The following is a 22,656-nucleotide window of genomic DNA, read 5'->3' as shown; positions in this document are numbered from 1 at the left end:
TACTACTATGTGCTATTTCCTGCTTTCCCATCATGTGGCACTGCGCATAGTAATTTTTAAATTCCGCTTAATTGTTTATTTAGCTATACATATTGATACTCAACGTAGGATCACGCGCGATTCTTGAAAATTGTAGTGGGGTTGGGAGAATTCGTCGGTGAATCCTACAACCTTGCCATGCTACAAGTAGGCAGAATGAGTGCCACGTAATCCATGGTAGGCTAAAACAAAAAAGCCTCATAAAAGAGAGCAAAGAGGGAAAATTACGCGCAATATTTACCGGGAACCCATGTAAATGCATGTTATTTCCTACAGTTAACGTTATTCGGATGCGTTCACAGTCTGCTAAATATCGGTACAAAGAGATTAATAACGACAGTACAGTAAAAATCTTTGCTGGACACGTTGTTGGTTCATATAAAGCCTGCATGAATTAATGATTGCTCTATATGTTGTTTTAGGCTTTTTGAAGCTTTATCATTTGCAGATAGACCAGCTTGTTTCACAAACCCATTGTTTCTGACGGATCTCATTCGTCTTCCATTATTCGCGCTACACAGGGTTTGTCTGCGCACAATTGCTCAATTTCTTTGTACTGAAACTGATTAGAGTACGCTTCATGGGAACATACTCAGAACGATGGTTTAGAAGAACTTATTGGGTTAGATGGTGCATGTTGTAACAAAAGATCCTTAGCGCAACCAAGAAGAACACAAGAAAGGACCACACAGGACTAGCGCTAGTCCTGTGCCCTGTGTGGTGGATTCTTATGTTCGTCTTGGTTGCGCAATATTTCTTTTGATGCTAGGAACGAGTCTGCCGCTTCGTGATAGTTAGCGAGGGGAGTCGTCGGGCCAGCTATCACGTTCGCCTCTTTGCGAAACACAATACTCTCCCTAATGCGACGATGTAGTAAGAAAAATATAATAAAAAACATGAAGTGGCCCTCGGCCCTGGGCGACGAAATACTATACGGCACAACTTAAGCTTTCGCTCGTAAAATAGGAATATAAAATAAGCTCACTGCAAGCAGCACATTAGCAGGGCGAGGAAGAAAAGAAGTGCTCCGGTAGCAGCACATTTCTTCCCTGTTTTGATCTATTACATAACATTAAAGCATGACATCCTGGAAAAACTCAACATAGCGGGGCACTTCCAGGAAACGTGCGAAATCCTCTCATTGAGGCCAGCAAACCGGATATCTCACGGTTGCATTACGCAATAAAAAGAACCCCGTTGGGACAAACTTTGCACTCCAAGGAGAAAGCTCCTCTGTTCACCCGAGACTCAGCCGGATGGCTAGAGTGGGAGAACGGTAAATATATGCTGCCATGCACCGCTCGGGCAGAGTGAAAGCAGCGCGCCAGCAACACAACGCAGCCTGGAGCGGTTCAAGGAGCCCTCACTTGGGTATTCAGAGCCAACTGCAGGCCATACTTTACCATTAACACGTCTTGCTTCCCTTTTTACAAGAGCCAAGCGAATGTCCAGGAAATAGATAGGCAAGCAAGGATTGACGGGTAGAAAAGCAAAGAGACCTCCTAATGAAGAGCAATATCGCAAGCTGGCTTGCTTTGGGTTGTTGGTGAGGTGTATCTGGGCACTGTGGATGGTGCAATGCACCACTGAAAGAAAGCGCAATGGCTGCGGCACCCGGCTGGCAATGTGTTGCAGTGTCGGGTACTTCAGCATTCGCGCAGGTAAAAGAGGCTGTGTTATCGGAAACACGTGCTTTTAGCTCAAGAAGTGACATTATGTTTTCTTTTGCATGGAGCCGGAAGAGTTGTGAAAATAATCGTTTATCTATAGGCGCCTTACTTAAGTTAGAAGGTGAACAAGTGAGAAGGCTGACTTTCTCGGAGTGGAACTTGACAGCATTGTTGAAAAGTGTTCTCTTTCATACTGCTCTCAGATGTACAGTGCCCTGGTGCTCTGTAGAACACCCCCGCATTCTAATTTAAGAAGATACTGTTCAATTTATAGTGCCAGGTAGTGGTGACGGCAGTTCGCCAATCAGGAAGACAGCGACAAGAGCTTTTAAGCCAAACCCCTAATTGGACTGACCCGTGCCAAATTAGAACTGAATGACTCTGTGCCGTGGTTAGAAATTAAGTACGCTTGTCGCTCGTCAAACAGAATTCCAGCCACTCTAGGCCGCGCTTAATTTAAAGCTGACAATGAACGAACAAGAGAAGGCGCCTAAGCAACTACAACAATCCGGAACAATGTAGAAGCAGGGGCACCTCTTTGCGATCATTCGAGATTAGTCAGGACGTATCTCGCGTCGCAGACAAAATGATGAAGCCTTGTGTCGCTGGCTTTGAGCGTGAACGAAGAAAAAGTAAAAACATTCCTGGCAATACGAAGCAGTGTTGAGATGTTGTATGTGGTCCAAAACCCTTGTTCCAACGCAAGCTGCACATGCTCAAATAGGGGCAAGGGAGACCTGCTAGGAACATACAGTAAGCGCATGCTAGCTCAAAATACAGGCCTACTACTATGTGTTATTTCCTGTTTTCCACAACGCTGGATCGCATTCGAAGCATTTTGCAAAGCCATTATTTTAAAAATCAAGCATCTTGAGCTGTTCAGGACATCAAGGACGGTTCGTTTGGAAAGAAAAAACCGCAAACGTGCGCTGCATGCACGCCGGACTTTAATCTTGTCGCCTGAAAGTGAAGATCGGGCAGTAGGCAACCTTGGTGATTAGTAGCCAGATGCGTACTTGCTCGGATTGGCTAGGAGTATGGGCAATCTGGAGGCCGAACAGGAACGTTCATATTCCATCAATGAAATTTTCGACGGGCAAGTTATCAAAGAGGAGTAATATGAAAACGGATATACACATTCTTAACCGGTTCTTTTGGGAGGACCATTCACACTGTGCCCTTTGTAAACATGTTTGGAAGCTCAACTCAGCCCACGGCAAAAAATACTTTTTTTTTCAGTTCTATTCGTTCAATAAAATACTGCCTAGAGCATGCCTCCATTACGTTAAATCTTGCTGCCAGTCCCTTAATGCTTTAGTGCTGCGACAGGACACTTTACGGGGCAGTCTTAAGGTATGGCATAATAGCAGCGCTCCTAATTCTACTGAAATATTTTGTAAATAGGAATCATGAGCTATGGCGGCATATGTCTGCAATATCATTTAGGAACTAAGCCTTAATGTTCTCGGATTTGATATGGACTCCAAATTACAACCCCCGTCATAGCGCGGTACTAAAAGGTTTCAGCTTAGCTGCAGCAGAAACAGTCTACCTACGTTGCGCCTACTCTTAGTACCCAAGGTTCCACCATAGCTACGCTACTGACCCGAAAGACGGGGGTTTGGTCCAAGCTGCGATGTTCAAATTTCGGTGGAGGCGACATACTAGAGGCCCGTGGACTGTGCGATGTCAGAGCACGTTAATGAACCATAGGTGGTCGAAATTCCGCGAGCCCTCCACTACGGGGTTCTTCGTAGCCTGAGCTGCTTTGGGACGTTAAGCCCTTTTAAAACCATGCAAAGTTCCAGCATAAGTTTCGCGTAGTTCGCTTAGTTAGAAATAACGCGGGTTTGTTCGTGAAATTTTCCTCCTTCATTTAGCGGCAGTATTTCATGATCTCCAGTCTGTATAAGGCACAGCAACTTACTGCCTAGTTCTGCATCGTGCCAGAAGTAATAAGACTACATGTTTTCAAGAAACACCGCAGTGACGGAATTTTTCTGCTAGGGGAAGCCTAGCTCTACAACAATAGAATGTAAACGACGTGTTTTGGCAAGCAACGATGAAATGATGTAAACAAAGAACTGGAAGTGCACTTCCGATCAGACGAAGTGTTTTACCGGTTGCTTTTGCTTCGCCAGCGTACCGGAACCTGGACACCAAAATTCAATAACATAGGCGACGTTCTGTGTGGAACTTTTCACTACCTCTATTACCCCAGCATACATTGAAAAGCATATATCATGTTGTTGAAAACAATACAATGCTCTCGTTGTGCGGTGCTGTCTACGGTGACGGCGCCGTTGCAGTCAGCAATGTGGTGGCAGAGAGTAGCGCCTCCGACTCTGTTAATAACCGTAATAACATACGTATGCACGCTAGTAATTCACGTTTAAAAAATTGCTTCGAAAAAGACGCTTAGAATGGACAGATTAAGCCGGGCATCTGTGAACCAGGATTTAAAGAAGATCAGACTGATTTCTTGGCTGAAAGCTAGTTACCGACAAAAACTGAAAAAAAAGACAGGCTGCACGGGTATGAGTGCAGACCACGCGCACATCAGTTTACAGCAACTTAATATTGCTAAAGGAACGGTAATGTACATTTTCCATTACATGTTTCGTTCTTGAACTCCAACTTGTAGCCGGCGCTTCTCCTCGCCTGGCACCGGCCGTGAATGCCGGGGCTTCCTGAGCGAATGTGCGTAATTCGAGGTAAAAACGACAAGCCTTTAATCTGACCGCTCGGACTGAAGGTTACCAGGGCGCTCTCGCTCTCCCAATCGCTTCCTCTCTCTAGCGCTTTCTACCTGGTTCTCTCCTGTTTACTTTTATTTTGCAAGTAAGACACGTATGCTTCGAATCTCCGTGCTGTGAACGGTTCTACTCTGTTCCCCTCTCGCCGACAGGTCTAACCCACGTACTGAACTTAGTCTAGGCCTAAAAGCCAATCCTGATCTTGCGCCTGAGTGGGATCTTATGTCAGTGGCATTACGGCAACGATTTCAAACTCCGCCTCTTCAACGCGCTGATTAACCTAGCTGCCAAAGGATTCCCTCTTTAGAAGTTCTTTAACACTCAGCACGGCTTCCATCCTGCCGGCGTATCACAGAAACCAATCCTTGGTAGGTTTAATGAAGGGAGTAATCCCCTCTGCCATTTCCTTCTACTGGCATCTTCCTGTCGAGTCTAATTAAGCAGCTTTCGTTTCGACGGTGAAGCTTTCAAGCAACCCCAAAGGCTTAGCGGTGCTTATGCACGAAAGTGGCCAGGGCTCTGCATACCTTAACTTTCGGGTCAAACAGGAGGGACAGCATGACCTTTCGCCGAGTCAATTTGAGCTCCTCATGCCTCATTAAAGTATTCCTCTCAACATTTCAGATACAAGCGTGGCACTGACGTCATTTACGATTCTGCAAAACTTTCTTGACCACGTTGGGAAAGTTCAAATGATGATTTACCTGGAGCATCCTGACTGCAGCACACAATTCTTATGCATTTTCCCAATCTTTTCATAGCAATACAGATTTGCCTCGCCATTCCGCATCGCCGCTGGGAAACAGCAGCGTGTAATCCCGTGTGCCACCGGGGAACTGGACGGCAGGCACTGTTTAAGTGCGGTCTCTCCTTAAGAATGTCTTAAAACAGCGTTCTTCCTAGAAGTCGCATTCACAAGAGACTTACTAGAGGGCTTACTATCTTGGGCACTCAAGCGAGAATGGAACTACGATCGGACCTCATCTGCTCATCGGAATTATCGAGAACAAGGCCATTGATTGCTAGGTGTATGGTTGTTAAAATCCCTGCTGTGTCTTATATGACAGCTAGCTCAAAGGTGTGCAAAAACACAGCAAAAAGGCCAGAGAGATCAATAAGGAACGCCCATTTATAATGTGTCTCAATACAAGATAGTGTTCATCCCATGCAATCACTTCGGAATGCCTTTAAATCACTTGAATTCCAGCATGTTAGTGTTCTCAAGAGATCTTCCAAGAATCAAGAAGGTACGTATTTTATTGGGGATTTTCACAACCGAGATGAGGCGGCTCAACGTATATAAGTGTAGGATCAAGTAATGCAGCAGGTATGATGTACTGAGATGTATTTCTAAAGGAATAATAGAGCCAGGTCTTACTTTTGTGGATGATGTTTTGTGCCTCAAGGCAGAAGTTCGGTCGGGCCTAGAAGAAAAGTGAGAAAGTTCTGGACATATTAGTACTGGGTGGCAGCGGCAAAGCCCCGCAAGAAGCGGTTCAAGGGGACATGGGCTAGAGATCATTTCAAGTGAGGGGCCTCAGAGTGGAATAGCATTCGTGTAAGGAATCTTGTCGATAACAGGTCGGCAACTAAGATATTTAAGGTCTTGTTCCGAACGGATGTTGATAACAGTTGCGGAAAAGGACTACACATCTGTCCAGTAATTATGCTGGAAACCAGGACGGAGAAATAGTGAGCTCTAAACGAAAGGTAAAAAAATCCAGTGGGGAAACTGGCGAAATGCTAGAGTCCCGTGTACTGTGCGATGTCAGCGCACGTTAAGGAACCCCAGGTGGTCGAAATTATCGTAGCCCTTCACTACGGCGTCTCTCATAGCCTGGGTTGCTTTCGGCGTTAAACGATGCCATAAAACAAACCAAACTCGCCCTTGTTTGTGTATCTTGGCAAACCTTAGTGAGCCAGCCTCCGTTTAGCGAGGGTGTAAAAATTTAAACAAAGGAGAAGTCGCTGTCTAAATTTTTAAAAATGGCTTGAGTGAAAGCTGAGTGGTAAACGATCGGCATACTGTTTGGAAAGATGGTAAATCAAGGATATTCAAGATGAGGCTCTTACGCATAGGATAAATGAAAAAAACGAGTAAACGTGTCTCACTCTAAACACATGCGCAGTGTTCGGCATTTTGCATGATTATTAAGAAAGGCTCTGCGATTCTCCTGCTGCTTAAGAAGGAAAAGGGCAGAAAATTACTGTCGCTCGAGTTTTAACTATTAAAGCTCTCCCTCTTTGCAATTCTTCACGCTCATAAACTTCATTAGCCAATGTATAGTTTTTATGCACTTGTAGACTTATAATCATAGTATATAAAGATGGAAAGCCAGAGCAGCGAGTTTGTTTTGCCCAGCATTGTCTACAAAGAGCATTCCACAGAACCTTGTGCTCATTTTATAAGCAGTCGATTCCATTGTAAGCATCAAACGAATGACGAAGTGCAAAATAAAACAATAAAATCGAATTCGAACAAAATATTCATATCACCCAAGCAAGTCCCATTATACCCTAGGCATCATATCACATATCACCCTATAAGCATCGTAAATTAAGGCCGGTCGTTACAGCAACAGCCATGGAGAGTGATTTTTGCATTTGAAATAGGGCCGTTAAAAATGTCTGCTCAGCGTAGTTTGCTAAATAGCGCCTCGAGTTTATATACGCCCATATAGTTGAACCGAAACAACTTTACAGGAATATAGGCTCGTTGAACAGCGTAAAGGATTCGGCAAGTTGGTGCGCCATGCTATTGGAAGAATGGCCCTGCAGGGAAAGATGTGGACTTCGTTTTTGTTTTCTGTCTTTTGTCCTTGTCTTTTCCTGCAGAGCCATTCCTCCCAAAGTAGGCACGTTGTCTGAAAAGAGCTGTGTTGCCATATTGTTGCCAACGTTAAACTATTGCAACAAATCTTCCTGTTCGCGTGCCTTTCTCGTTAGTTGACAGTGATGTATATAACGGCGCTTTTGAGGTATATTTTAAACGGCAAAACTATGATAAAAACTTCTGCACGTAGCGGCGCAGCACCCGCAAAGGAGAAAACGATGCAACCCACGATCCTTCTTACACTAGTTCGCGGCGCCACTACAGCGTGGGGTAAATTTTGTGAAACCTGCTGATAAAGCTCCTTCCCATGTTTCTTTTGGGTAACCTAAGGCGTTGGTAGCTAGCATCCTTGATTAATGCGAAGAAATAGCAGCCATTTTTCCAGCCCTGTATAAAGAGAAAGGGGGTAACAGTGGCCAAAAATTAAAGGAATACTGAGAGAAAACAATTGCCACAAAGTATAGAGCATTATTTGTCCATTGCCAACAACATCAATGGCATCAGTTATGAGATTATTACACTGGAAAAGCACGCACGTTCCCTGACAGCTATAAGTGGCCTAGCGAAAAAAATCGAACGAAGGCCAAAGAATGATGAAAAAAATTAATCTTCAATTAACGAAATCGCAATCCAGCGCTGTGTCCCATATCCGCAGTTTCTCCAAATATTGTCTGTATCAACCAAGCTTAAAATTTCCTTACAGTGATTTCTGTGAAATTCTCCTTGCAGCTTACCGCTGTCTGTTCTCCATTATACAAGCGCGCCTGTTTAAAATTTCACCTGTCATTTATGCAAGTGTGTCGTAACCAACAGTTTGTTTACTTAAGGCGCAGTGCTTATTCTTGATCTCTTGCTTAAGATTTGTCATTTTTGGTTTTCCAATATTGCGATCAACACGTGCTTAAACATGAGCACGTAGAACGACTGTCGGGACCTTTATTTTTTAAACTGTATGTCAATAAGATTGTAAATGCTGAGAAGGCATTGTGCCAAGCAGGAAATTATTTTTTTCCTTCGTCAATATGTCCAAATAACGGCATCTTCACCGCCTTTTTCTTTGTTGTTGCTCAGAAGTATAATTGAAGTGTCGTTACACACTACAATGGGCACAACCCAGGAGCCTACTGCTTGCAGCTTTGCTTAAGTGCAGAAGAGTGTTAAATTTCAGAAAGCAAAAAGCTATCATTACTTTCTTTCTCCCATTGGTAAGCGCGCGTTTCATACAGCAATTTCTTTCGGTCTGATAAAGATGGAAAGCGGGAGGTAACTTCTCAATTATTTCAGCTCTCTCAAACAAAACAGCGTTGATAGAGAAGATTTCTCAAACGATCGCATTCAGTACAAAAGTAAGAGGATAGTTAATGGCCACATGGTAGTAATCTACGCAACAGTGCCGAGAAAACACTTGGTGAAAGTAATACGATTACACAAGAACTGTCGTTGTAGTCTTGTATTCTCTCTTTTCTGCGCTGTTTCACCGATCATTAATTGCCAACAAGCCGGAATATCCGCACTGACACATAGACTACCCCACTTACAATTGGGACATGTTCTAAAGCCCGCGCTCTCATGGAAAGGCAGCCTTGAACAGCTTTATTCCACTTGACTTTCTGCTAAATTGTCCACTTCATGAATTCAATTTTATCTTCCTCGCCTTTTCTACTTCACTCATCCTTCTTATTCTTCAAGGAGAGGCTGAAAATGAAAGTTGGATGAGTGACAATGAATTTTCTTGATCGTCATAGGCACAATAATATAGCTTCGCAACCAGCAGTTTCTTTAGTTTCTTCAAATTCTGCCTTTTTTGGTTGATAAATCAAAAGCCACTCAGATATGAACACTCTTACGGAAATGTTAAGTGTGGTTCTATAGTTTCACATCCTGCAGGATGTCTGAGGCCTTTAAATCATGAAAAGAGACATTGTTATTCTTTCTGTTACCTGAAGCTGGTAGGAACGTAGTGTCTTCACATATTTTCCGGAGCACAAAATATGACGAAGTTTTTTTAATGTCACTGAAGAAAGGTGCGTTCTTTACAAAACCCATTAGGTATGGCTACGGAGGAAGTGGGGGCGAAGAATAATTCAAGATAAAAATACTCCAAATTCTTACTCTGTGGCGCAAAGCATGAAAGACATGTTAAGCTTTCTCTGAGGGACAAGAAATCGGACGCACTCGTACGGGGAACCAACCCTGGCTTGTTAAAAATTCTAATATTTAACGGGAAGTGTTAAGATGCCAAAATGAAAATTTAAGCAGCTGCAATTGGAACCGCCAGATTTCACGTCCGGACAGCTGGCAGCGTTGATGTTGCAGGCCTTCAGGGTTGCCTTCTCTAATGCCGGTTAAGAAATCAAAAAGCAGAGCGTGAACTAAGTGTTAACAGGCAAACATGGCAGCCGATTTTATTATTTTCATTTATTTAATGAATTCCTCTATTTTTGAATTGTTCACACTTTAAATAATTCGCAAGGAGACTAGGCACTTGCGAGCAGTAACTAATGCGCGAATAGCTATCCATCTTTTGAACTTATAGTCGCTATGAGTATTGACGAGGGCGGGTGATAAACGTAGAGGTCGGGTAAAAATTTCGTGAACCAGCTGCAATGTAAAGCTTTGACACATTGCAGCGGTTGTAGCGAAGGCCGCAGGAAACTTGTTTCCTTTACATTTCCTTTAACTACATTTCTATTCCTTTCATTTCTATTACATTTTATTTCTTTTAACTACATTTCTATCAAAAAATTCCTTATGACTATCTGAACATGGCGCTCTTTTTGCATCACAAGAAAAAAAAAAGCTCGAATTGGCACGATCGTCCCTGAGGATCTCATAGAGGCGCGAGAGGTAATTGCCACTCTCCAGAGCAGTTGACATTAATGACAGTCACGACCGTGCCAAATACCGAAGTTCAAGTTTATATGGAGAAAATAGATGCCCTAATATTATCGCAGCGAAGGTTTTCATTCGCAACGATTTACGGAACATTAAACTCTCTTACAAGAACGGCAAACCACACTTTTCAAGAGCCTCCACATGTTTCTCTCATCAGTTTCCCTCGCAGTGGAGGTCACATATATTTGGCGCGAAGGCGGGTACTAGTGCGGCGATGGCAGCTATCCGACGAGTGCAGCATCTGTTTGCCTCCAAGCCCTCGAGCGCACTGTTATGAGCTGGCTCTCTCCAGCGCGATGGTGCGATGCCGCGATGATTAACCCTTCGCTTTTTACGTTGAGCGGCTAGCGTCCCCAAACAACACTTCTGTTCTTCTAATTAAGCAGGGCACAAACACACCTCAGTAGCCTTGTAGGGACGTACATCCAGCGTGGGCTGTGCTGCATGGGAGGTTTGAAGCGTCGTCAAGAAGGCGAGGTGAAGCGAAGAGGTATGGTCACCGAAAAAAAAGTGTTCAGGAGCCGCGAGAATAACAAAAATTGATAAAATGTGTTACACTGTTCACTAGCGCCTGCACTGGTACTCGCCCATAGGGCAGACGTGGAGGCTAAGAAAAGGGTTCAGCTTAAGTTAAGGACAACGCAGCGAACTATGAAGAGAAAATGGGTAGGTGTAACGTTAGGAGACCGCAAGCGGGCAGAATGGGTGAGAGAACAAATGCTGCCTATAGATATCCCAGCCGAAATGAAGAAGATGAAATGATTTTGGGCGTAACATGTAATGCGAAGGGAAGGTAACCGCTCAGCCTTAAGGCTAACGGAGTGGATTCCAAGAGAAGGCAAGCGTAGCAGGGAACAGCAGAAAGGTATGCGAACTGAAAAAATTAAGTTTGCGGGTATACAGGGGCTGCAGCTGGCAAATGATAGGGCTAAATTGTAGAGACATGGGAGGGGCCTTTCCCCTGCAGGGGGCGTAATCAAGCTGTCTATGATGATGATCAAGTACTGGGTTGCATTGTTTTGGATAGCACGCGCATGCTTTCCGATTAGTAGTATGCAATCCTCCTTTACATTCTCTCTGCTCTATAAAGCTTTCTTTTATTCTTGAAGCTCAGCCTTGAACCCATTCACTGGCTTGTGGAGAGCAGGGCACTTACAACGACCCCCTTTATTGCTTATTACGTGAATTCCGGTTGAGGCTGTCACTACGAGTGGAATGAATTTCCTGAGAGACCGGAGCAACTAGCCCCCAACAATCTCAGTGTGTCTGAGTGTGCACGCCACCAGTGTAGATAGGACAATTTCTGGTGCAATCGACAGAAAGTTTCTTGCTTTGTAAGCACATAGAACGGACAAAGAGTCTGAAGCAGTTCACTAAGAATTCGGAAACATTTTTTGCAGCGGAGAGATATTTGGAGGTGCCGCGCAGAAGAGGTCCGGTAAATTTTACAATGGAGAGGTATAAATTTAATTTGAAGAGAGAATAGACGGAATTAATGTGAGTAAAATACCTGAGTAAGCCCCTCAGAAGGGTTCCCAGTAAGGTTAACTTGTGATAATGGTGGATTAAATATATAAACAGGCACAAGAGGTTGCGAAATTAAGATAGCGGCCTAGAGAAACAGTTTAGAAACAGTGAGGAGGCGCAAATTGGCAGAGAGGGATTGGCAGAAGAAACGACTAGGAGCAGAGAAACTTGTGTTGGAGTAAGAAACTGAGTTTGAAAAAGAAAGCAAATTTTCTGATGAAGTTTGCTGAAGTTCAACTTTTAATAAGCATCCATGAGCCTTTGCAGATTGCTCATTACCGGATTGGGTAGAATAGGAACAATATGGATTCTTTTGGAGCCGCAGAAGAAGTTGTAGCCAACTTCTTGGGTAAGATTTTGCTTGTGGCCAAAAACGATGTTGCAACTGCGAATAGAGTGTCCGCATGGCAGCAGTTACGTGTACTTAGGAAAGTGAAAATATAGACGCTACGAGTGTAGCATATCATGAAGAAAAGGCCAAGGTGGCGGTTCATTTCATATGTGTCATAAAAGGCGCCTGAAAGCGACGGAATCTAAAGTTTTGGCGGGAAGAGAGGCTACTCACGTCTGGTAGCTGCTGCGACCATTGAGAGGTGTGATACCTGCCCCATGGGGTCCTTGAGGTATTGGAAATAGATAAATAAATAGAGCGGTGAAGTCACAGCGAGCGCCCAAACTCCGAAGAAGCTGCACCTGATGAGAACACCGTGAACGGAATAATGAAAACGGTTACGAGAGGCACCGAGTAACGAGAAAGCTCTTGACGCTGCGGAAAGCGAAGAAAAGTTTTTCCTTTGAGAAAAGCGAGATTACAATGCAAGAATTGCTACAGTCACGAATGGAGCATATGGACGATTGCACTAGAATGGAGGTTTTGAGGAAAGAAAAGAAGACAGAAGAACTGAGTAATATTGAGAAACGTGAGTCTGAAATAACTATTGACCGGTTCCGTGTGCGCTAGGGACGCGGAAAGTGCTAAAAGATGATTAAAAATGAAAATCGAAAGAAGCAAGCGTTCAGTTTATGATAAAAGAAAAGAGTATATAAGAGGGGCTTCATTACGCGAGCACAACTCGGACTTTGAAGTTGAAAACTAATACAGGCTTGCCCGAAAGAAGAGTGCGGAAGAAAGTGGAAAAAAACGAATTGGTATGAGCAAAAGCCTTACATGCGAAGCCGTAACCGAAGAGAACCTCATAAATGTGAATAGGAATGCGAAGCAGAAGGGAAGTGAATGGAATGCGAAAAGAAGCTCAAGAAGGAGCAGGACGGAGACAAAGAGCGGAACACACGGATTGAGACAAAGCGAGAACCACTTGCGAAAGAAAGTCAAGTGTTTCTGAACTGCCGGTAGGAAAAGAGACGTCGTCTCGAGTGAACTGAATCGCTATAAGTGTAGGCGGAAATATGACTAGTATTTGTGCGCTTTCTGTTTGAAGCAATATGTTATTATGGCAATGCTACCAGCCTGTAGAATATTCTGAAGAGTGGACGGTTATTAAAAATTAGCTTTACAGATTTCTTAAAATTCGGCACTGAGAGCTGCGTGAAATCAGCCCCCCCCCCCCCCCCCCCCCCCCCATACGACGCAGTCATCATCACCACTGTCGGCACTGTCATCAGGTCACCATTGTCATCGTCAGGCATCGGATTTTCTGCATTGTTTTCATTAACATTTTAGCCAATTTGGCTAGTGGGAATCTCATATTCGAACATGTAGGGGGTCTGAATTCTGAACTACTCAGTTTTGGTAGCATTCTTCTAGAGCCCGCATATTCCTATATATGCGCCCCTAACGTTTGTACTGATTTCGTGCAATTACGCATGCAAGGCGGCGGCAGTAGACGCGAGCTCCTTCCTAGCGCAGCTCACCTATTGTATGGGCCGTTTCTTACATTTCGACAATGAAAGTAAAAGAGAAACTTATCATTTTTACCGGTCGCTCGGCGCTGTTGATAGGCGAAACGCCCTGTCATGCCTGGAGGAGTTTGGTGCCCATCTTCGCGGTCTTATATGAGCAATTACGCGATTAGAGCTGGAAATTCTGAAGCACATATCTTGGAAAAAAGTCATGCTAGAGTAATTCTACCAAATGAAGTGGTGCACGCATCCCCGTTGCTGTAAGATTTCAGTATACATGCCCACTTAACGCAGTTACTAAAGAGTTAATTATTCGACTCCAGTAATTAAGCACCTAACTAACACAATTACCATCTCACTTTGTGTCCTCGTGGGCAGATAAATTTTGTGCACACGTAGATTTCACGTACAGCTTGGTGTCAATTTATAAAAAAATCTGTGAAGCTAAATTTTTGACCATTCTCTATACCGACAATTCTCGTGTGTCATGTATTTTTGAAAGATTACATAGTCGTGTAGTATGGCATTTTCCAAATACCGCTGTCCTTGAATGTAGAGGCTTGTACTTCGTATTTGAAAAGCAACATTAGCTCTGTGGGTCCTATTTTAGAAACTCATGCGGCCACAAGACATGAAATAGGAGTAGATTTGCTCTGCACAAAAACCAGCGGGCTAAGGTTTCAGCGTGGGGTGTGGGGTTTACGAGAGAGAAGCACAGGCGAAAGCGGTTTGTACAATTCGCTTTATTCCTGCAAGCGCTCTGTGTTTTTATAGTATTTTATTTTTTAAATTCTAGCATATTTCTAGAGATTCCTTGAAAAACTTTGACAGGAATCAAGTTTTTGTTTCTGAACAGTTTCTGAACGGTCGCTTCACAGCCAAGAGAGGGCCACTTTCTTCGTGAGGCAATCTCCAGCGTTCAAAAACATATGTTAAATCACCAGAGTTGTTAATGGCTGTTTATGGAGTACAACTTAATTGAACGAACTCGGGAATTTCAGCACTCGGTTCGACAGTTAAGTAGGTTTGTCGGTTTTTTTTGGTGTTGTGAATCAGGGTGAACCTGTTAACGTGACTGAGCAAGAAAAAGTGTGAAGCTCACGGCATCGTGCTAATTCTGCTTGCGACCATGGTAGTATAAGTGCACTCAGGAGACTCCAGTGCTTACAAACTTGCGTGAAAACACTATTTTACCTTATGAAAGGCCATATTTGAATGCATATTGTTTCAATGCTCCACCACCGATACTTTTCATTAAAAGGCTGCAAGAAAACTTCAGTGTTGGTGCAGATGATTTTGAGTTCGGGAAACTGGTGGCTGCTGCTTCTATCGGAACTATCTCTTACACGCGAACTTCCGAGAGCCGGAAACAGCACTGCGACTAAGAAATATGCTTCGGAATTCACGCTGAATTCCCCAATCTTTTATCGTAGATGTGTGCTGGCCGATTGCATGTTGTGCGATATGCTAGTAAAGCATTTTCCGCCCTATGACGACTATTACAAAAAACGTGTCGGGCGAAAAAAGACGGGAATAGAAAGTTTAGGCGCTCCTTTTCACTTTCGTATTAAACAAGGCAACCTTCACAGAAACCATTTAAAGGCTGCGGTAATGCTTCTGTTCTTTTTTTTTAATTTGTGGTTTGAATAATACATAAATAATAGCGTAATCGTTTTATGGCTGAAAAATAATTGATAAGAAATTAGGTTGGTTGGTTGGTTTAGGGGGTTTAACGTCCCAAAGCGACTCAGGCTATGAGAGACGCCGTAGTGAAGGGCTCCGGAAATTTCGACCACCTGGGGTTCTTTAACGTGCACTGACATCGCACAGTACACGGGCCTCGAATTTCTCCTCCAAAGAAATTCAACCGCCGCGGCCGGGATCGAACCCGCGTCTTTCGGGACAGCAGCTGAGCACCATAGCCACTGAGCCACCGCGGCGGCTTGATAAGAAATTAGGAAAAAAAACGTGCGTACATTCAGTGTGGTCCGAATAAGTGACCTCCGCATGACGAACTGCTATTGACTAACTTTTCGAAAAAAATAATGGTTTAGCTGTTTGCGCCTGGGGATGTAAGTTAGACGTTGTGAATGCCAGTACCTACAGGCTGCACCTGAACTCCTTGCACAGTAATTGGTAATTTTGTGTCTTTACTGATGATTTGTTTTTATATGCACTCCATTCCAGTGAAGTTTCTGCAGCCCGATCACAACGCGCTTAGATAAAGACAGCGCCTTTAAATAAATTCTCTACATGGGCTTTCCAATCCCTTTAAACTGAGCCTTAAATACCATCGAGCGGCTTTTATCCATCAAGAGCTTAGCAAATAGTTCGTTCTATAAAACGACGGCCTGCAATGCGTGTCGCAATTCTAGCGTTTGTTTTCGTAATTCACGCAGAGGATTAATGCAGGCGACGCTAGCTGTTTTTAGACTTTGCAACACTGAATTTCGCAGCTTTTTGAATGGCGGTTTGCACTTCGCGGCACAATTCTCGTTTACCGCTAAGAGTATTCCTCTTATCCTGCTTTTTATTTGTTTCATTTTTTTTCCTCTTCTACGACTGAGCACAGCTTAGACTGTCAAAGCGGCCGTCTCCAACTAATGAATATGTCCTGCCTGTTCTCTCGTGACGTTAACGATCGGTCCCACAAGAGCGGCTCTCGGAAAAACCCGCTTGCACAAATTCCCGCAGGGCGCACCATTATCGTATCGCGCTGAAAGGGCAATAGGACGCCATCATATAGGGAGACTGTCGTGTTCACAACCGGAAAATTTGCGAAGGCAACACCGTATTCCCGCCTGCATGCGCACAAGCGAAAGTGTCAACTATCATTCTAATGTGCACGATATCGCAAAATCTGCGTTGACAAGTGGCACAGGCCTACTGTCACATTGACATCAAGGTATCTGCCATATAAATCAAGTGGCAATCGCTATGAAATTGCACGTGACAGTATTTCGCAATAAGCACACGCTGTAATTTCGCTCCAAGGCTCACAGACGGATACGCTTCGCGAATCTCACGTCAGCGTCGAAATATGCAGTCATCTCACGGATTTAAAAAAAAATTAGGAGACTCATATGCATTAGACGTTTTCATTGCGTCAGCGTTGGAACCCTTAATGCGCTATGTGCGATTGGGGTAGTTTAAAAGTTTCTGGCCGTGAGCTGCGTATTTCTCCTAATACTACTGCTATTTTCGGCCATACACCTACGTGGTACACCCACACTTGCAGAGGAGTACCACAAGGAAGAATGGAGGCTCATTTCTGACTTGGCTATTCATTTTAAATCACTAAATGATCGCGGAGTTTTCATGGATTTGGTCGCTACTGAAGATGTATTCAGCGATCCTCGTCCATGTCTGAAGACCGGAATCTATCAATCGTTGTCGTTATTCGTTTTACAAACTTATTTCTTTAAAAACGTGTGATATTGTTCTTTCTGGCCAACTGTAGTAATGACAAGCAGACTTTGTGTGTGTACGAAACCTTACATACGTGGGCACCATGGGGTACTAACAATAGGGCTACTAATCTTCACCCGTTAAGATCGAAATATGCAAGTCTTCAGAAGGCAGAAAAAAGCATTCGCTTGTTCTCTCTGTCTTGCGTGGCATTCCGTCATCAGCAATTATTGCAGCTTGAGGTGATCTAAATTTCGATCATAAAGTATGAGAAATATTACGCACTCATTAGACTGAGACACACCGCTGTGTACAGGGATTTAGAGTTTACCTAGAAATAGGAAGAAAGATCTCGTAATGCATTCTACAGTCTACTGCAGCGCTTAGCTGAGGAAATGAAAGCATGAAAGGCATAGGTCGTGTTTTCAAAGTCACTTCATTATCCGTAATCAGTGCATAAATTTAGTGATCGAGAACTTATTTTGACAAATTAGAATATCGTGGTTATTCGTACATTTTGACCTCAAACAAGCCTAAGCAATATCATGTAAATTAGAACGCGTAATCCTGCCAAAATCGCCAGAGTGACTAGAAACTTTTCTTTCATTGCGTGCATAACTAGTGTGTTGCGGATGTAAAACGAAGCGCAGATTTCCATTTTTTTATTTTTCTGTTATAGTGATTTGATTACTTTCCATGGCAACAAGAACCAGCATCTGAAATCTATCAAAGCTACCAAAAAGGCAGCTGGCCAGCTATTTTTTTTTTTTCAGGAAACATCAAAGACTTTTTATGGCAACACTTCATGACGCCGCCATTTCAATATGCAGATGCGCCGTGAGGTATTTCGCATCGAAAAGCGCGAGCCCCTCCTATTCAGCAGAGAACGACTAGGCGAAGCGGCTGTGCATTTGAAACTTCGCGACTCCTCAAAAGTTCCACTCAGACGTCTGTCGTATGTATAGGCTAGAAAAGCGAAAAAGGCTGCAGACTATGTAGGTACTAGCGTGTTTTTTTCTTCTGAGTAGTGGAAAATGTAAAATAAGTCACACTGCCAGCGAGCATGAACAAAGTGTCAAGACGTCGGTGGTCGGGAATAACGGAGTAGCAAACCTCTTTAGTCTGCACACGTACGTTTTTTTTTTTAATTTTTCCTTTATTTATTCTCAGAAACAGTACCCAAACTGTTGGTTGGACCTATAGCCTTTACGGCTAGTGAGGGGTCCAAATACAAAACAAGCACAATATTACTGCACACCGTGTAAAATAAAAAACTTCAAGATTAACAGACACAATTGAATTCATTCCTACATTTCCATGGAAATTAAATAGCTTTTTAAAGATACCGAAAAGTTATTTTTTTCTTTAACTTCATTTGGGATTTCATTCCACACATGGGCTCCACTGTATTCTAGGAGTCTCCGGCCATACATATTGTAACAAGGTGGTGAATTAAATAGATTGTTAGTTACAGCTCTTGTTTGTTTCATTGGTAATCTAAATAAACTTAGGGGCAGAAGGTTGTTAGATTTTATTAAATTGTTTACTATTTCAGCTATCTTCAGTTTATATGCCATTGATATGGGTAAGATACGAAGCTGCTGAAAGAGTGGCCTGCTGGGGTATGTATTATTTGAATAAGTTATCATATGAATAGCTCGTTTTTGAAGGCGAGAAACACGATCTAGGTATGTTTTATATGTACCACCGAATGCTTCCAGGCAATAAGATAATTGACTGTGCACAAAGGCGAAATACAGCATTGGAAGATCAAAGCAGTCCCTGGCCTTTAGTAAAACATGACAACCATAGGCTAATTTGGAGCAAATATTATTAATTTGTTCTTTCCAGTGCATATCAGACGCGAACAGGACACCAAGATACTTGTACTGAGGCACCCTCAGCAGAGTCGTGTTGTCGATAGTTAGAGATATATGTTCGTAGTTCATGTTCTTCCTGCGCGAGTGAAACACGGTGTACTTTATTTTCTCAGTATTAAGGGTTAGCCGATTACTTTTAAACCACTGCGAAACTTCACTAAGCTCTTCATTAATCATACATTTATGTGCCTCTAAATTTTCCCTTGTAAAAAGTAATGCAGTGTCATCGGCATATATTACAGCTTTCGAATATTCCAGCGTTGATGGAAGGTCATTAATATACAGGGAAAAGAATGGCGGCCCAAGAACGGAGCCCTGAGGCACACCTAGATTAATGCTTTGCGGTAGTGAGGCTAAGTTGTTCACGACAACATATTGTTTCCGTCCTGTAAAATAGCTTTTAGTTAGATCACAAATTTCCCTTCTTAAACCGTAGGTTTCCAATTTCTGTTGTAGTATTGTGTGATCAACCGTATCGAAAGCTTTTGATATGTCTAAATATACTACTATGACCAGCTTGTTATTATGAGTCTGTCTTGTGAATCGTGCTTGTAATTTAGGGCATTTAGAAAACTACATATCTCGTTTCATTAAAAAAAACAGAAGAAAATAGCCATACCGCCATTTTTGTAGAGGCATTCAAACATTTCTGATAATAACAACGGGAGATCTGAAAGTCTAACAGCGTTACGTAAACCATATATTGTTAGCTGTATATTAAGCAGCAAGTTATAGCAAGGGTGCGTATTCAGCACGTTGTCGGTCGTATGCCTTCCATTACCCTGACATTTGGGCTGCGGCCGGCGGAATTTCCACTGTGTCCCCATTACTAACCTGGAGACTAAAATATATTGGCTATGCTATAGCGCTTGCTGCTCGTAATGTGCATACCAAGGCTAGTTCATGATGATCTCTTGACACAGCCGGTCTTGTAACAGTTGGTTGCGTAACTAGCTTGATCGCTGCATCATTTATTTCAAAACTGTATTAAACAGACAGCTCAGAGAAGCGTGTATTGAAGAAAAGTCAAAAGCGAAATGTGAAATTCAATACCACATGTTAGATTGTTTCTTTTCACGCAGTGATAAAGTACAACAAGCTGCCTGATCATGACTGCTATCACAGTAAATATATGCTTACAATATCTGCTAATCTTTCGCGAAAATGTGTTTATCTTAATAAAGTTCGCATTGTGAGATATCTATTTTGTGAATATATGAGGTTAATTGAATGGGTGTTTATACCTTGAGGTACCAAAGTCGGAACTACAATTGGGCAATAAACGAACTCGTCCTTTATGCAAAAAAATAACCCAATATTGCCGTAAAAAGAATAAAGAGAAAAAATTCCGCGGAGGAAAGCTAGTAGTTGGAGGAGGATATTAGTTTTCAAAAGATTTTGTAAGGCTTGTTTTTTTCATAATCGTTGCTGGAAGGGCACCAGATTTCAATGGAATCATCTGATTCGCGTGCAGCCGCTTCACCATGTTTTGGCTTCTCATAACTTTTGTCGTCCCCTGATCTGGAAATTAAAATAGGCGATGTCGAGGGGACGGTAACGAAGGTGCAAACTCTGTTTCTTCTTTTCGGCACAAGATCAACCAATAAAGCTTTTAAATTCCTAAACTAGCCTACTTCTCATCGATCTGGCCTGTATGCTGTCGTCACGACGTGAAAATAGAGATCGAAGCGAATCTGGCATCTTTCTTTAAAAAACTTGAAGCATGGTTCACTGCTACTCTTCAGAATGGTCTTCATATTAGCGGTGGCCTCCTGGAGTGGCATAATCAGAAAATGTCGCTAAACGTATCACCAAACTTTCGTCTTTCTGTACAGAAGCACCAACACTTGGTATTCTTTATGGAGGTCTAATGCAACACCAGAATTAATTTCAAGTAAACTTAATAAGTGGGCATACGTGATTTGAATACAAGCTCGGCACTTTGGTAGACGAAACTTGTCTTTTTTTTGTGTGTGCACAAGTAATTTGCTCCGAAAGCCCCCAAAATGGTCGTGGCTACTTTAGGTAGTGCTAAATCTGTTCAAAACACAGTGAAGAGAATATTATGTTTCGAATCATTATTACGCCTCCAAACATTCCTCATTCCGGAAAGCAAAAATGAGATGAAGACGTGAAGGGAATGGATTCTATCGTGTCATTGGGACCGTTCACGTTTTTTTTTGACGATTATTATGATAAACTTATATTTCCGAACAGAAGAGAGAGATAACAGGAAGGATTTTTCGAGCAGGTGAGGGTGGCATCTTTACTCCACGACGCCACTGGCTCGTGCAGACCCGCGCTTCAACCTGACTAGTTCGGGCCGTGTGTAGGGCTGCGCTGGCTAGGGCCACCTCCAGCTTGCACGACGTACTGCTTACTGCTAGGCTTCTTTTCGATAATGACATATACCGAGCACTGAGAGGCGAGCTTGTAATGAAAACAGCATCATAGCGAATGCAGGCACATTTCTCACAACTGCTGAGATGAACGAATTCTGAGTATTACTTTTATTGGCGAAATATTTTCTTATCAATCGGTACTAAACGAGGGCAAAGGACACTTTCTTTTTCTGTTCTTTTCTATTTATTTGCAGAATGTAGAGAAGGAACAACGACCACACTTGTAAAATTCCTACTTGCATGCACTTCGAACACATGCGTTTGAATATTGGCTATTTGAAATGTTATGAGTATTTTTTTTTCGCTAAAATGGCCTATCAGACGTCGCTGACTCAGCCGTTAGCAATTTTCGCAATCTTCCAGTTCAAAGAACTGTCTCCACGTGCTGAAGTACTGACACTAAGTGGAAAGTCGAGCTCATTTCCTACGTGATAAATGATTTTTAGCGCAACGGGGACACAACACAAGAAAGACGACAACACGGGCGCTTGTTGTCGTCTTCCTTGTGTTGTGTCCCCGTTGCGCTAATATCACTCATTACGTCTGAAAACCAACTAGTTCAGCAGCCCAATTAGCTCAGCAGTTAACTCTCTTAAAGTCATTTCCCACGTATTTCTACGAACCATGGCAAAATTCTCCCTTCCCTATACACAACTTTTAGGCTGCTTATGCCAGCAAACCGAAGAGGAGGTGATAAACAAACAGAAAAAAAAACAAAACTCTGGGAAGGGCATAACAGGAAAATAGGGAAAAGTAAATAGACGAATTTGCACCTGATTTCTTCTTAGTAAAAGCGGTTTTTTGAACGCCGTACCCCCTGAAGTCTCCAGTGCGTAATGACTTCTTCTGAAAGTCAGTCAGCAACCTAAAGTTATTGAAAGTGAGGCCTATTACAATTCAGTTCTTTGACTGGCTTGGCTCCCAGGAAAAGGTCTGCAGATACCGGCGTGTGACTCCTAAGAGCAGGCAGTACTGAGGTAAAAACTTCACCGGAAAAGTTAGTTCCACGCATTTAAAGCATGTAATTGAAGCACATCAAAACAAGAGCACACTAAACACTCCAATTGGCTCATAAAATAGAGTCCACGATATCTAGATCATTATTTTGTGAATCTGGGTACTGAAAGGGTGTCGAGTAGGGAATAAGCATCACCTTTAAGCCAAACCAAAGCAAACATTACAGAGCACGCGTTCACCACTCTTGTGATGGGAGGCAGAAGCTGTCGCAGGAACGCCACTGTCAGACAGGTCGCACAGAAGTAGCCGAGGAAGGGTCCAACCAGTACTCACGGCCCTCGCCTGCTTTAAACCCGGAGGCACTGCGGCGCTTTAAGTAGTGCGTGTTTTGGCCCGACGAGCCATGCCGCCATTGACTCATTCAATATT

Source organism: Amblyomma mixtum, chromosome 9 (genome assembly GCF_055824585.1).
Source record: "Amblyomma mixtum isolate Tamu chromosome 9, ASM5582458v1, whole genome shotgun sequence".
NCBI lineage: Eukaryota > Metazoa > Arthropoda > Arachnida > Ixodida > Ixodidae > Amblyomma > Amblyomma mixtum.
The sequence above is the reverse complement of the archived record's forward strand: the minus strand, read 5'-3'. Positions refer to the sequence as shown.